Source organism: Pongo abelii, chromosome 16 (assembly GCF_028885655.2).
Source record: "Pongo abelii isolate AG06213 chromosome 16, NHGRI_mPonAbe1-v2.0_pri, whole genome shotgun sequence".
NCBI classification, from domain to species: domain Eukaryota; kingdom Metazoa; phylum Chordata; class Mammalia; order Primates; family Hominidae; genus Pongo; species Pongo abelii.
Genome location: NC_072001.2, coordinates 70,269,274 through 70,281,763, shown reverse-complemented (window position 1 = coordinate 70,281,763; position 12,490 = coordinate 70,269,274). Strand labels below are relative to the sequence as shown.

General features: G+C 47.5%; 1 protein-coding gene across 4 annotated transcripts in view; it reads right to left on the bottom strand.

Annotated features, from left to right (window-relative positions):
• Positions 1-12,490, bottom strand: part of SMAD3 (SMAD family member 3) — a 129,567-nt gene that overhangs the window by 64,773 nt on the left and 52,304 nt on the right. Inside the window, exon 1 of one of the 4 annotated variants that reach the window (XM_063716192.1) lies at positions 4,242-5,098. The exons of the other annotated variants lie outside the window; for them this stretch is intronic. The gene's annotated coding sequence lies outside the window, so the exon portion shown is untranslated. Of the gene's footprint in view, positions 1-4,241; positions 5,099-12,490 lie in introns of those variants that run through there. 4 annotated transcript variants of the gene reach the window in all.

Genomic DNA, 12,490 nt, shown 5'->3' with positions numbered 1-12,490 from the left:
GTTGCTGGGCCTCTCTGAGTTTGTTGCCTCGTCTGTAAAATGCACATGATATTCATCCATCATGCAAGGCTGCTGTGAGAACTAAATAGAATGACAAAGGTGGAGTATCTAGCACAGCACCTGGGACATAGTAGACATTCAGCAAATGCAAGTTTCCCTTCTTCCTCAATGGGAGGAAGACCAAAGCTCTGGTCCCACCCAGCTCCTCACTAGCTGTGTAACTCAGCCAGCGAGCTCAATTACTCCACTCCAAAATGCAGGTAACATCAACTGACCTAACGAAGAAATCCTGTAGCTGCAGTGTCCAATATGGTGGCCACCAGCCACGTGGCAGCACTTGAAATGTGGACAGTGCAAACTGAGATGTGCCACAAGTATAAAGAACGCATCAACTTCAGACTTAGTATGATAAAGAAGAATGTAATACAGCTCATTAACAATCTTTACATTTGAGTACATGCTAAAATGATGATGGTTTGGGATATATTGTATTAAACAAGATATAGTATTTAAAATTAATTTCACCCTCTTTTTACATTTTAACATGGCCAGAAGATTTCAGATTTTAGAAGTAATTGTAATTATCCAAGGGGAATACGTTCCAAGACCCCCAGTGGATGCCTGAAACCAGAGACAGTACCAAACTCTATAGACACTGTGTTTTTTCCTATGCACGTACACCCAAGACAAAGTTTAATTTATAAATTAGGCACAGTAAGAGATTAACAACAATAACTAATAATGAAATTAACAATTATAACAATATACTATCATAAAAGTTATATAAATGTGGTCTCTTTCTCTCAACACATCTGATTGTACTATATTCACCTATTTCCAGACTGTAGCTGACTGAAACCTCGTAAGGCAAAAAACCAAGAACAAGTGGGGGCTACCATACACTGTGATAGCTCACATTACCGTGATATCCGGCAACACTGCTCTAGAAGGCTAAACAAACCTGAGTTACTGGTTGGCCATTATTCTTTCCCCAAGTAGACTGAAATTCCTTCTTGAGAGAGGAGTCCTGTTAGTTCCCGCTTTATTTTTCCCATAGTGACGTGTTAAGTGCACATCACTTCCCAGGGGTCCCAGGGGTTGGGGACCCCTGGTGTAGAGGAAGGGGGACAGGAGTGTGGAAGGCATCTAGGATTGGAGTCAGCAGGCTTTATTCCAAATTCCAACTCTACCTGGGACTATGTGGCCTTGGGTAAGTGGCTGAGCCTGAGTTTCTGTTGCCTCAATCTGTAAAATGCACATGACATCCATCCACCATGCACTTAACACTCTGTGCTAAAGGTGCACATCACCTTTAAGACACAGTGCTAATGGTGCACACCAAAATACTTTTAGAAGGCTGAGTGCGGTGCTCAGGCCTGTAATCCTGGCACTTTTGGAGGCCGAGGTGGGAGGATCGCTTGAGGCCAGGAGTTCCAGACCAGCCTTGGCAAAATGGCGAGGCTCACTCTACTATAAAATATATTTAAAAACTAGCTGGGTGTGGTGGCGTGCACCTGCAGTCCCAGCTACTTAGGAGTCTGAGGTGGGACGATCTCTTGAGCCCAGAGGTTTGAGGCTGCAATGAGCTATAATCATACCACTGCACTCCAGCCTGGGCGACAAAGCAAGACCCCAACTTTCTGAAAAACAAACTCTTAGAAATCTTAAGTTAGCTTTGAAAAAAAAAAATCTTATGAATAAAATTTTAAGGTTTTCGAAATGATAAGTCACTATACACCAGGAACTATGTTCCTGGGTTTTACACACACCAGCTCCTTTAATCCTTCAAGAACCCCATGTTTTACAGATAAGGAAACTGAGGCAAAAAGGTTGAGGGACTCGGCCAAGGCTACTAAGTGGTCAGGAGTAAAAGCAGGGATCTGAACCTAGCTGTTCTTACTCCAAGTCCAGGCTGTTCTCCACTGACCACGAAGCCAAGCAGACAGCCCGCTCTCCCTGTTTGCAGTGTGAGAGCCTCTAAATCTTACACATCTTAGAAAAAAAACTCCAGCCCCAGAGATGCTCTACTTCCCATCCCCACCCCCAACAAAGGATTTCCCAGCAAGTCAGAAATGACAAACCACAAAACGGAGTCCGTGCATAACCATATCCACGTCTGGCCAAGGCTTGGTTAGCTCAGAGTTAGTCACATTTTAAAAGGGGTGAGTGATAGGGAAGGTGGATTCTATTTTGTTGCCTATGAACTTCCTGGCCAGGGTGCAGGCTGCAAGTTGGAAAGGGAGAACTGGTGGATAGCTGAGGGCCTGATAAGATATTTTTTCAGAGAACTCATTAGCAAGGCTGAATATTCCCAAGTTTCAGAAGCTCAGCTCCTCCCAGCTCCATTGATAGTCTCCCTACCACTTTCAGCCTAAGCTGTCCCTCTGGCCTCTAGCCATCCACTCTAGCCTTGGACATGAACACACTCTGGGGAGAAAGGCCCTGAGCCTGACACAGAATAGACTGACCATAAGCGTGTACAGTAGGATGAGGGGTGGGGTGAATAAATGGATGTACAAACCAACCAATCAATTTCAAAAAGTCTGAAGGTGCAGCAGACACAGCCTTTCATCTTCAGGAACTCCAGAGACGGGCACAGAAGACACAGAACATGTAAGGTCAACACAAGAGCTGCATATGACTAATTGCCAGGTGAGTATTAATATGCACAAGGGTGAAGGAGAGAGGATAAGCAAACCTCTTCCCCTTTGCCTACATCCTGTATGGATTCACAGGTAGAGGGCCGTCTGCAGGCTGCGGCTCAGAGGAGGGAAAGGGCAGGATGGGCCAGTCATCTGGGAATGCTTCCTGGAGGAGATGCCTGAGGAGGAACGGGACTCAGATGGGACTGGAGGACGTTCTGATGGCTAGCTGTGTCAAGCCCATCACTTAACCTGTCAGTCTCTTGGTTTCCTTTTTTACAGGGGGAGGCACTGCAGAAAGAGAGGGAGGAGACAGAAAAACAAAACACCTGGTAGACAGTTCACATTCGACCTCAGACAGGGTAAATATTTACTTATCCATTCATGAGCCTGGCCCTGGGGAGCGACCTCGGCTTGGGCCACCTGGGTTTATGCCGGTGTCTGGTCTTGATTTGAGGCTCGAGGTGGCCGGTATTTAGCCCACGGCACAGAGTCCAGCCCTATACCTTGTCTGTCTGAGAGCTAAATGGATCCCATTTGATGGCAGTGGAAAAACTGACCACCACGATGACCCTACTGCTCACGCCAAGACATACCAGGCAGTGGCCGTAAGAGCTGCCCTCTAATGAGTGCCCACCTTGTCCTGGAATATTCAAGAGTGTGCCTGTGTGGGTGGTGACTATCTTCTCACCAGGAGATCATAGGGAGACACATTGCCCTCCACTCCACAACTCAGTGAGGCCCCACCATTCACACCATGTTACACCAAAGGGATGCTTGAACCAGACCTGCCAGACTCTACTGTTGGAGCTCTCCCAGCTAACCACAGAGCTGAGTAAGAGACATACTCATCCAACAAACATTTACCAAGCGCCTACTGTGTGCCAGCCACCGTCCAGGGCCCTGGGACATGGCGTGGACAAGACAGGAAAGGGCTCTGTCCTTGGGGAGCTGGCATTTATGGGGGGAAGATGGGCCTTAAACGCAGAATAGAAAATCAAAACCATTTCAGTGGGTGGTACAGGTTTAATGTCTGAGGGGGAAGTTGGAGCAGGGTCAGCCCCTGGGCCACCTGAACATGAAGATCTGTAACAATCACTGCAAAGCATGTTTAAAATACCTATTTCCAGACTGTACCCCAAGAGTTCCACTAGAAATCTAGGGAGAGGCCAAGAAACAGACAGCTGTGGTAACGGACTAGGAGACTGGCAGCAGGAGGTCCCAGACCCCTGGAAGTCTGGAGTCTGGGCACAGTGCCCCAGCATGGCCCCACCACTCAGGAGGCAATTTTGAGCAATCACAACTCATGCCTCAATCTCCTCATCTGTAAACAGAGCATCCTAACACCTGGCCTGACACTTTGCAAGATGGTGCCAAGACACAAAGAAGTCTACGGAGGTGAACTGTAAAGGGCTGAACGAAGGTGAGCTGTGCACATTCTCAAACACAACTGCTGGTAAGGTGAACCCAGAAAAAGAAAAGAAGAAAACTACGCAATTCCCTAAGGACTCAGGGACTGTGTGTCAAGCATACAGTTTCTCCTTCTCAGTGACAAATACCCCACACCTAACCCACCCTGCCAAATAAGATAACTCTTACTCAAATGTGGTTGCTCAACACAGGCCTGAGTGTGGGTTTCCATGCAGTTGTCCCATCCTGTGGGAACCCAGCGTGTGGGGTTCCTGGTGAAGCGAGCGGCGGCAATAAATTACCCCAGTGCCGCGGCTCTTGCCCACATGTTGCTCTTATGGTCAGTGCGCTTCAGCCCAGCAGTGACCTAACCCCAGCACCAGTGAACTCAGCAGCAGGCTCCTCTGTCATCCTCCTCCAGCAAGCACAAGCTCATATTTCAGGCCGTTTGCTCCCCTGGGCATGACTCAGAGGAGTCAGTTGTCTTAAAAAAATGCTTTTCATATTTCAAATCAAAAATAAACACCACGCACTCTGGATGCAAGCCATCACAGATGTCTCTGTTAAGCTATTAAAGTGAAAAGGCCCAATAACACCTAAAAAGTGGTTAACTCCTATCATTCTGTTCCCACTGGCTTCATCCACCCACGGTGGGCTACAAGAGTGGTCCTGAGGCCAGGTCACAGGACTGACATCTGGCTCAGCCAGTAACAATGAGGACAGAGGTTCATGCATTCGCTGGGAAGCTGGGACTGGAGAAGAAGGTAAGCAAATGTCCTACGGGGTGATCCCAAAGAGAAGATCATGGATCTAGGCACAGAAAGGCAGCAGCGCTTCAAAGAGGCTCTCTGTACACACACTGGAGCCGCTCTTAATCTCTATAAAGGAAGAAGCGGGTGGATCAGCAACGAGAGCTGCCAGGCCAGGAGGTTCAGCAGCAAACCCAGTCAGTGCCCAAGTAAGAACTGTCCAGAGGGGAAGGGCTGGCCCAGTAGTGGGTGGGCCTGGATGGCATATGGGGATGCACCTAGCCACCAGGGCCTGTAGCCATTCAACACAACTGCTTCCCATGACTCCCTCCCTCCCTTTCCCCGACCCACCCAGCCCTCTGACCATTTGGCTGGTCAGGTGGGGTGCCCATAAGCAGATAGCGCCCTGGTTATAACCTCACAGTGGTTACACTTGTCAATAAATATGCCTGATGTATGCTTTAGCTTTTTGCTAAGAGAAAGGAGCCCTGACTCCAAGACTGATGAAATGAGGTTTCTGAATTGTTCAGGCCAGGCTCAGATGCCAGGTAAATTCACCAAGGTCAGGTCCATCTTCTGGCCACCAGCCTCTCCCTGGCTGCCCCGTGCCACATCTTCCCTTCCAAGCCCTCTAGATGCCCCTCATTCAGGCACAGAGCAGTGAGGTTTTTCAAGATGCTTCAACATCACAGGTAAAGGTGTACCTTTGAAAGCTAATTAAAAGCAGAAACTTCACTGTCAGCCCTGTTTAATTTCTATTCAAACGCAGTCTCAGATGAGGCCTTGGTCAGCTGTGCTACGAGGTAATGAGGCATTCTGCTGATGAATATTCTCATTCACCAAAGGACAACCAAAATCTTTTTCGTTTTCTAATTCTCTTTGAAAATATTTCCAGAAAGTATTTGTCTACTCTTCTTCCTCAACAAGTCCATCTTCTCTAAAGATAATAGATTTTTTTTTTCTAAAGACTGACAATCCTCCAGCCTCTTGGGCCCTGGTTGTGAAGTTAATTCTCACTGTGGAGATCCACAAGCTGTGTAAACTGCAGAGGTAGACGGCTGGCCGGGTCATCTAGACACCCCAGGGCAATCATTAGCAATGCCTTCTTTCAAAGGAACAAAAAAGCTGGGTGTGGTGGCATATGCCTGTAATCTTACACTTCAGGAAGCTGAGGCGGGAGGATCACTTGAGGCCAGGAGTTCAAGACCAGCCTGCCCATCATTGCAAGACCTCATCTCTACAGAAAAATACAAAAATTAGCCAGACGTGGTGGCCTGCTTCTGTAGTCCCAGCTAATCAGGAGGTCAAGGCTAGAGGATCATTTGAGCCCTGGAGTTTGAGGCTGCAGTAAGCTATCATTGCACCACGGCACTCCAGCCTGGGTGACAGAGGGAGACTCTGTCTCAAAAATAAAAAACGAAAATCCAAAGGAACAAAAGCTTCTAAATAAAATAGACAACAACCTATTTTCCAGTGATTTGTTTCAGTCTATTCTACAGCATATCCAAAAGTTGGAAAGCAGGACACACTATTTTCCCTTTGTTTCCAGGCTTTTTGGATAGTCTGGGATGTTTTATTATAGCTTTTCGGGTTAGCAGTTGAACTCACTGCTTTAAATGTAAAGTTCCTTCACCTAAAAAGAAGGCAAAGGTTTCAGAAAAACATTGAGTATATTCTTTGGAAATGTCAAAAAAAGATATTTCAAAATAAGTTTGTCCTGTCTCCCAATTTTGGGGCATCCCGTCTATCTGAGTGCCTCCTATGTACTGGATTCTATACTATAAAATTAGAATGCTGGGAGAAGGTGATGATAAGCTCATAATATTAATGGCTACTATTTACTAACACTTGTAATATGCTAGGAATTGCAGTCAATCTCAAACATGTTAGAATTTTTTTTTCCTTTTTTTTGAAACGGAGTTTTGCTCTTGTTGCCCAAGCTGGAGTGCAATGGTGCAATCTTGGCTTACTGCAACCTCCTCCTCCTAGGTTCAAGCGATTCTCCTGCCTCAGCCTCCCGAGTAGCTGGGATTACAGGCGTGTACCACCACGCCCGACTAATTTTTTGTATTTTCATTAGAAACAGGATTTCACCATGTTAGCTAGGCTGGTCTCGAACTCCTGACCTCAGGTGATCCGCCCGCCTCAGCCTCCCAAAGTGCTGGGATTACAGGTGTGAGCCACCGCGCCTGGCTGATTTTTTTTTTTTTTTTTTTTTGAGACAGGGTCTCACTCTGTTGCCCAGGCTAGAGCACAGTGGTGTGATCATAGTTCACTGTAGACTTTAACCCCTGGCACAAGCAACCTTACGCTGCAGCCTCCCGAGTAGCTGAGACCACAGGCTCATACCACCATGCCCAGCTAATATTTTTAATTTTTTGTAGAGATGAGATCTTGTTATATTCTTGTTATGCTGGCCAGTCTGGTCTCAAACTTCTGGCCTCAAGCGATCCTCCCACCTCAGCCTCCCAAAGTATTGGGATTACAGGCATGAGCCACCATGCCCAGATGCCAAGTATTTAAAACAAATTCACTGAGATATTTTATCCCTGTTTTACAGATGAAGAAACTGAGGACTTAGAATGTTTAAGTCCTTGGCTGAAGTCCCATAACTTACAAGTGGTAGGGCCAGGATTTGAACCCTGGTCTGTAGGATCCCAAAGCCCTATTCCTTACCACCCTACATAGGGACCACAGGGAACATCACTGCTCTGTGAAAAAAACCTATCCTTGTCCATGGAGTGACTACTTTTCTAAGAAAATCAGGTAAGTCCTGGCTTGAAAACAAGTTTAAGTGCCAGCTCAGCTCTTAGCTAGATGCATGACCCTCAGCATCCCCTCACCTCTCTGGACCTCAGTATTTTGGGCAATGAAACTAGTATATCATTTCCCGTGACCTCTTTTGGCTCTAACAAACGGCCAAAAAACCCAAGAGATCACCAGCTCCATAAATCCCCCGATAGGAAATGGGCCAAAGGATTACCGTGCGGAAAGCAGTCCTGACTTGCTCATTCCCAAACTCTGGTGAGGAAACCAAGAGAAACCAGCCACTCACAGCTGACAGGGTCTGGGGGAAACAGCAAAAGAGCTGACTCACACAGCACCCCCAGGCTAACTGAAGAGTCCCTGAAGCCTACAGATCAATTTCTCTTTTCTAAGAAGGAAAGGGGAGTATAACCTTTAATTTCCTCATGTGTAAAATGAAAAGGTTTCATTTGTTCATTCTTCTAGTGGTCAAGTCAACTTAACCTCTGTAGGACACATCTTCCTCATCTACAAAATGGGGACATATGTCTGGACCTTAGACCAGTGCTACCCAGTAGAATTTTTGGTGGTGATGAAAATGTGCTGCTCTATATGAGTTGATTTGGTGGCCACTAGCCTATCCTTGCACTTGAAATGCGGCTGGTGTGACTGAGGGACAGCATTTGTAATTGTATTTAATTTTAATGACCCAACATTTAAATAACCACATGAGGGTAGTGGATAGGTATCAGACAACATAGCCTTAGACTGTAGTGGCAGGAATGAAATCAGATGACATTTGTAAACTGCCTAGCACAGTAGTGGGATACAAAGTTCTGGAGGAAAAACATGCATGAATATGCAGAGGTCCTATCAGTAGAGATTTTTTTTTAAGCAAAATATCCTCATATCAAGAAATGGAGGCACTAGAAGCTGACAAGCACATACATGGATGTGTTAGAAAGACCCAGAGAAATCAGGCATACTGTAGAAACCATTCTCTCAGTGTATAGACTAAATGGCTGAAGGTCTGTTTTGTTTTCTTCACAAATGTTCTTGTCAGAAGATAAAAGAGAGCCGTTTTCAGCAAATCTAGGTTTTTATAACCCTAAACACCCAGTACAAACTGCCCCAAGAGCAAACTCTCTCTTCAACAAAACCTCCCGTCCTCCCAGGCAGCCACCCCCCGCCCATCTGCAGCCCTCCCCGGGGCCTCTGGGAGCTGCCCACCCAGAACGGAGTGCAACTGAGATGTGGGGCACACCCTGCCAGGCACAGTCACTCGTGGGGGGAGAGCCGCCCACGATGCCCTCAGGACCCACAAGGCCGGCTGGCAGTGGCCTGTGTCGGGAGTGCCCACCGGCACCCGCTGGCAGCCAGCCTGCGTCACAGCCCAACAGGAAACGAGGAGAAGAGAACACTGGGGCCGCGTGGAAATCCCCACCGGGCTCCACGCCGGAGGGTGACTCAGCGGGGCTGGCAGCAAGCTGCCTCCCACCCCTCAGCCAGGACGGGGCGGGGGCTGCAGGAAACAGGCCTCCCACCTCTCTGCAAAGGCTAAGAAGTGCACATTCTTACATATTATTATGTTACAGATACAATCATGTCCTGCCTGAAAACATGCAAGACAAAGTCCTAACATATTAGATGGGGATTCAAGGTCCTTTTATAACAGAAAATGCACTTTCTCTAAGCAGGGGTGTCCGGTCTTTTGGCTTCCCTGGGCCACGATGGAAGAAGAGTCGTCTTGGGCCACACATAAAATACGCTAACTAACGATAGCTGATGAGCTAAAAAATAATCGCAAAAAAAAAATCTTGTAATGTTTTAAGACAGTTTATGAATTTGTGTTGGGCTGCATTCAAAGCCGTCCTGGGCTGCATGCAGCCCACGGGCCAGAGGGTGGACAAGCTTGCTCGAAAGGAAAGTCTTAGTTCAAGTCCTGGAGCAGCCATGAAGCTTGAAAAATCCCCTTCCCTTTCCCAGGCCCAATTTCTTACCTGTAAGATAAAGGGGTAGGGCCACAGTGAGATTCCCACACTCTCCACGGAGTGTTCCCAGGCAACACCATTGCACAGTGCCTCTGCCCTCCTCGCAGCCAGCCCATCTGCCCTTCTAGACCACCCCACGGCACTTAGCAGGCTTAGATTATGGCGTTCATCATCCTCAACACAGACATTTTACCAGGCCTCCCATTCAGATACTGTCACCAGGACAGAGGCCATGCCTTACATCTTCAAAGTGAGTTTGATACATAGAGGGAGTTTCAAAAATTATCCATGTATTGATCCAAAGAAACAGCATGGCATCTGTACAAGACTTGTTATCCTTGATACCCCTCCCCAACTCCAGGTCATGGCAGGGCTGCCTGAGCTGCCACAGGCTCTTATCACCTCTGTTCCCCACATCACGTTAAGCAGCTCAGGGCAAAGTCTGTCCCACACTGTTCCTCTTTCTCCCATAAAGTACCCAGTGTACTCCAGGGACTTATGGCTAGCAAAAGAAACAGCAAGCAAGAAAGTGGGGAGGTCCTAGAAACCCATTCCTAGTGAGTTGCAAGAGGCTTACTAAACCCATAGTCTTGGCCAGGGACAGTGGCTCACGCCTTTAATCTCAGCACTTTGGGAGGCCAAGGCGGGCAGATCACTTGAGCTCAGGAGTCTGAGACCAGCCTGGGCAACACGGTGAAACCCCACCTCTACAAAATATACAAAAATTAGCCAGGCGTGGTAGCGTGTGCCTATAACCCCAGCTACTTGAGGGGCTGAGGCAGGAGGATTGCTTGAGCCTGGGAGGTCAAGGCTGCAGTGAGCTGTGATCCCACCACTGCACTCCAGCTTGGGTGACAAAGCGAGACACTGTCTCCAAAAAAAAAAAAAAAAAAAAAAAATTCCAAAGTCTTTACCCCTTGAAGTTACTAGAAAAATCCAACCTATGTTATTTCACTTCAAAAATACCAACTTGCCATGACTTTTTCCTTTCAGAAGCTCTCTTAGGCAATTCTACCTTTGGACTATAAGCTTCTTACAAAATAACTCATTTTTCCCATTCCCAAGTGTGTGCGGGTCTCAATTTTATAGATGTCTTTGGCAAGTCTGAGATAATTCAGCCAGGGTTCCATCCATCTGCTTCATAGACAGTTCCACTCACTTGGCCCATGAAAGCACTCCATGCACTCCCCACCCACGGTCAGCCCTTACCCAGGTCCCTCTCTGGCTCCCACTCTGTGGCATCCCCACCCCCGCCATGGCCGCAGCACAGCTGTGTGGCAAGAATAACCCAGCCCTCTCTGTCTACTGCCCACCTCCCATTGACTACGGGCCTCCCTGCAATGGGCTTCAGCCCCAGCACTCCATCGTGACTGCCCTTGCTAAGGTCACCTAGTGGTCTCCAGGTTACAGAATCTAAAACACATGGCTTTCAGGCCTTACCATTCTGGGTTCTCTGCAACATCTAGCACTGCTGCTCCTTTCCTCTCGCTGCAGGGTCTCGTGACTCACCTTCAATGTCACTGTGCACCATCTTGCTTTTCCTCTGTCTCTCCCTGCATTCCCTAAATGGGGCTGTTCTTCAGGTGCAGGTCTGGACCTTCTCATTCCACCCTCATATATCCTCCCCAGCCCGGCCTCATCCATACAATGTTGACTCACAAATGTATATCTCAGCTCAGACCTCTCCCCCAAACTCCACGCTCATCTATCCAGCTCCTTGGCCTGTGCCCCTTATAATACATGCTTCATAAATGTTTGCTGGTACACACCAACAGTTAACAAGGACCTGCTTGTGCATGATTCTGTGCTAGGTACAACAGGGGATGCATATCCCTGAGCTCAAGGAACACAAAGAGGAAAAGTTAGGCAACGTCAGAGAAAAGCCAGACCTCACCTGGCTGGGGTTCCCAAGGAAGGCACCACAGGGAAGACAGCACTTGGGTTGTGTCTTGAAAGACAGCTCAGAAACCAGCATTTTATCCTGCACAATGGGATGTTCACGACTCAGGACACCCACATCACATTGAGAGACTGTGAAGCCTTACCTAGCTATTTTAAACTGGTGTTTTGTGTTCCCATGGTGGATGAAAACCTCCTAGAGAAAGGCATTTTTTCTAAGCAGAGCTCTTTCCAGCGCTTTCTGTGACAATAGCGATCTCTTTACATCTCCCCTCACCCGATTCTAATCTGGTATAAAAATGACACACCTTTGGACCCAAGTCTGCTGGCCCCAGTCCTGATCTCACTCAACAATGAGTTATTATCTTTTTGGAAAATATGAAAGACCACCAGAAATCAAACAAAACAAGAACTTCTATTTAGTAGCAGAAAATACATGAGATCTGCTTTATCTAACCCTGGTAATAAACAGTCTGAAGAAGAAAGCGCTATCCATATCTTCACTTATGCCACCTAGCCTTCTCTCAAAGTCTCCTCTCAGCTGGGCTGGACAGGCCCTCACTGGGCTCCCCCACTGCAGGGACTACACCAGATGATTGTTCCGTGCCTATCTTCCCCGATGCTGGGAGTTAGTGGGCACCAACTGCTGTGCCAGGCAGCACCCAACACATGCATGTTGAAAGAATGAATTTCAGACTCTTTTTATTTTTTGAGACGTTGTCTCACTCTGTTGCCCAGGCTGGAATGCAACGGCGCGATCTCCGCCCACTGCAACCTCCACCTCCAAGGTTCAAGCAATTCTCCTGCCTTAGCCTCCTGAGTAGCTGGGATTACATGCACCCGTCACCACGCCCGGCTAATTTTTGTATTTTTGGCAGAGATGGGGTTTTGCCATGTTGGCCAGGCTGGTCTTGAACTCCTGACCTCAGGTGATCCACCCACCTCAGCCTCCCAAAGTGCTGGGATTACAGGCATGAGCCACCGCACCCGGCCAAATTTCAGACTCTTACTAGAGAGTTCTATACATTCTCATTACATGTGCTTAGTATTATGT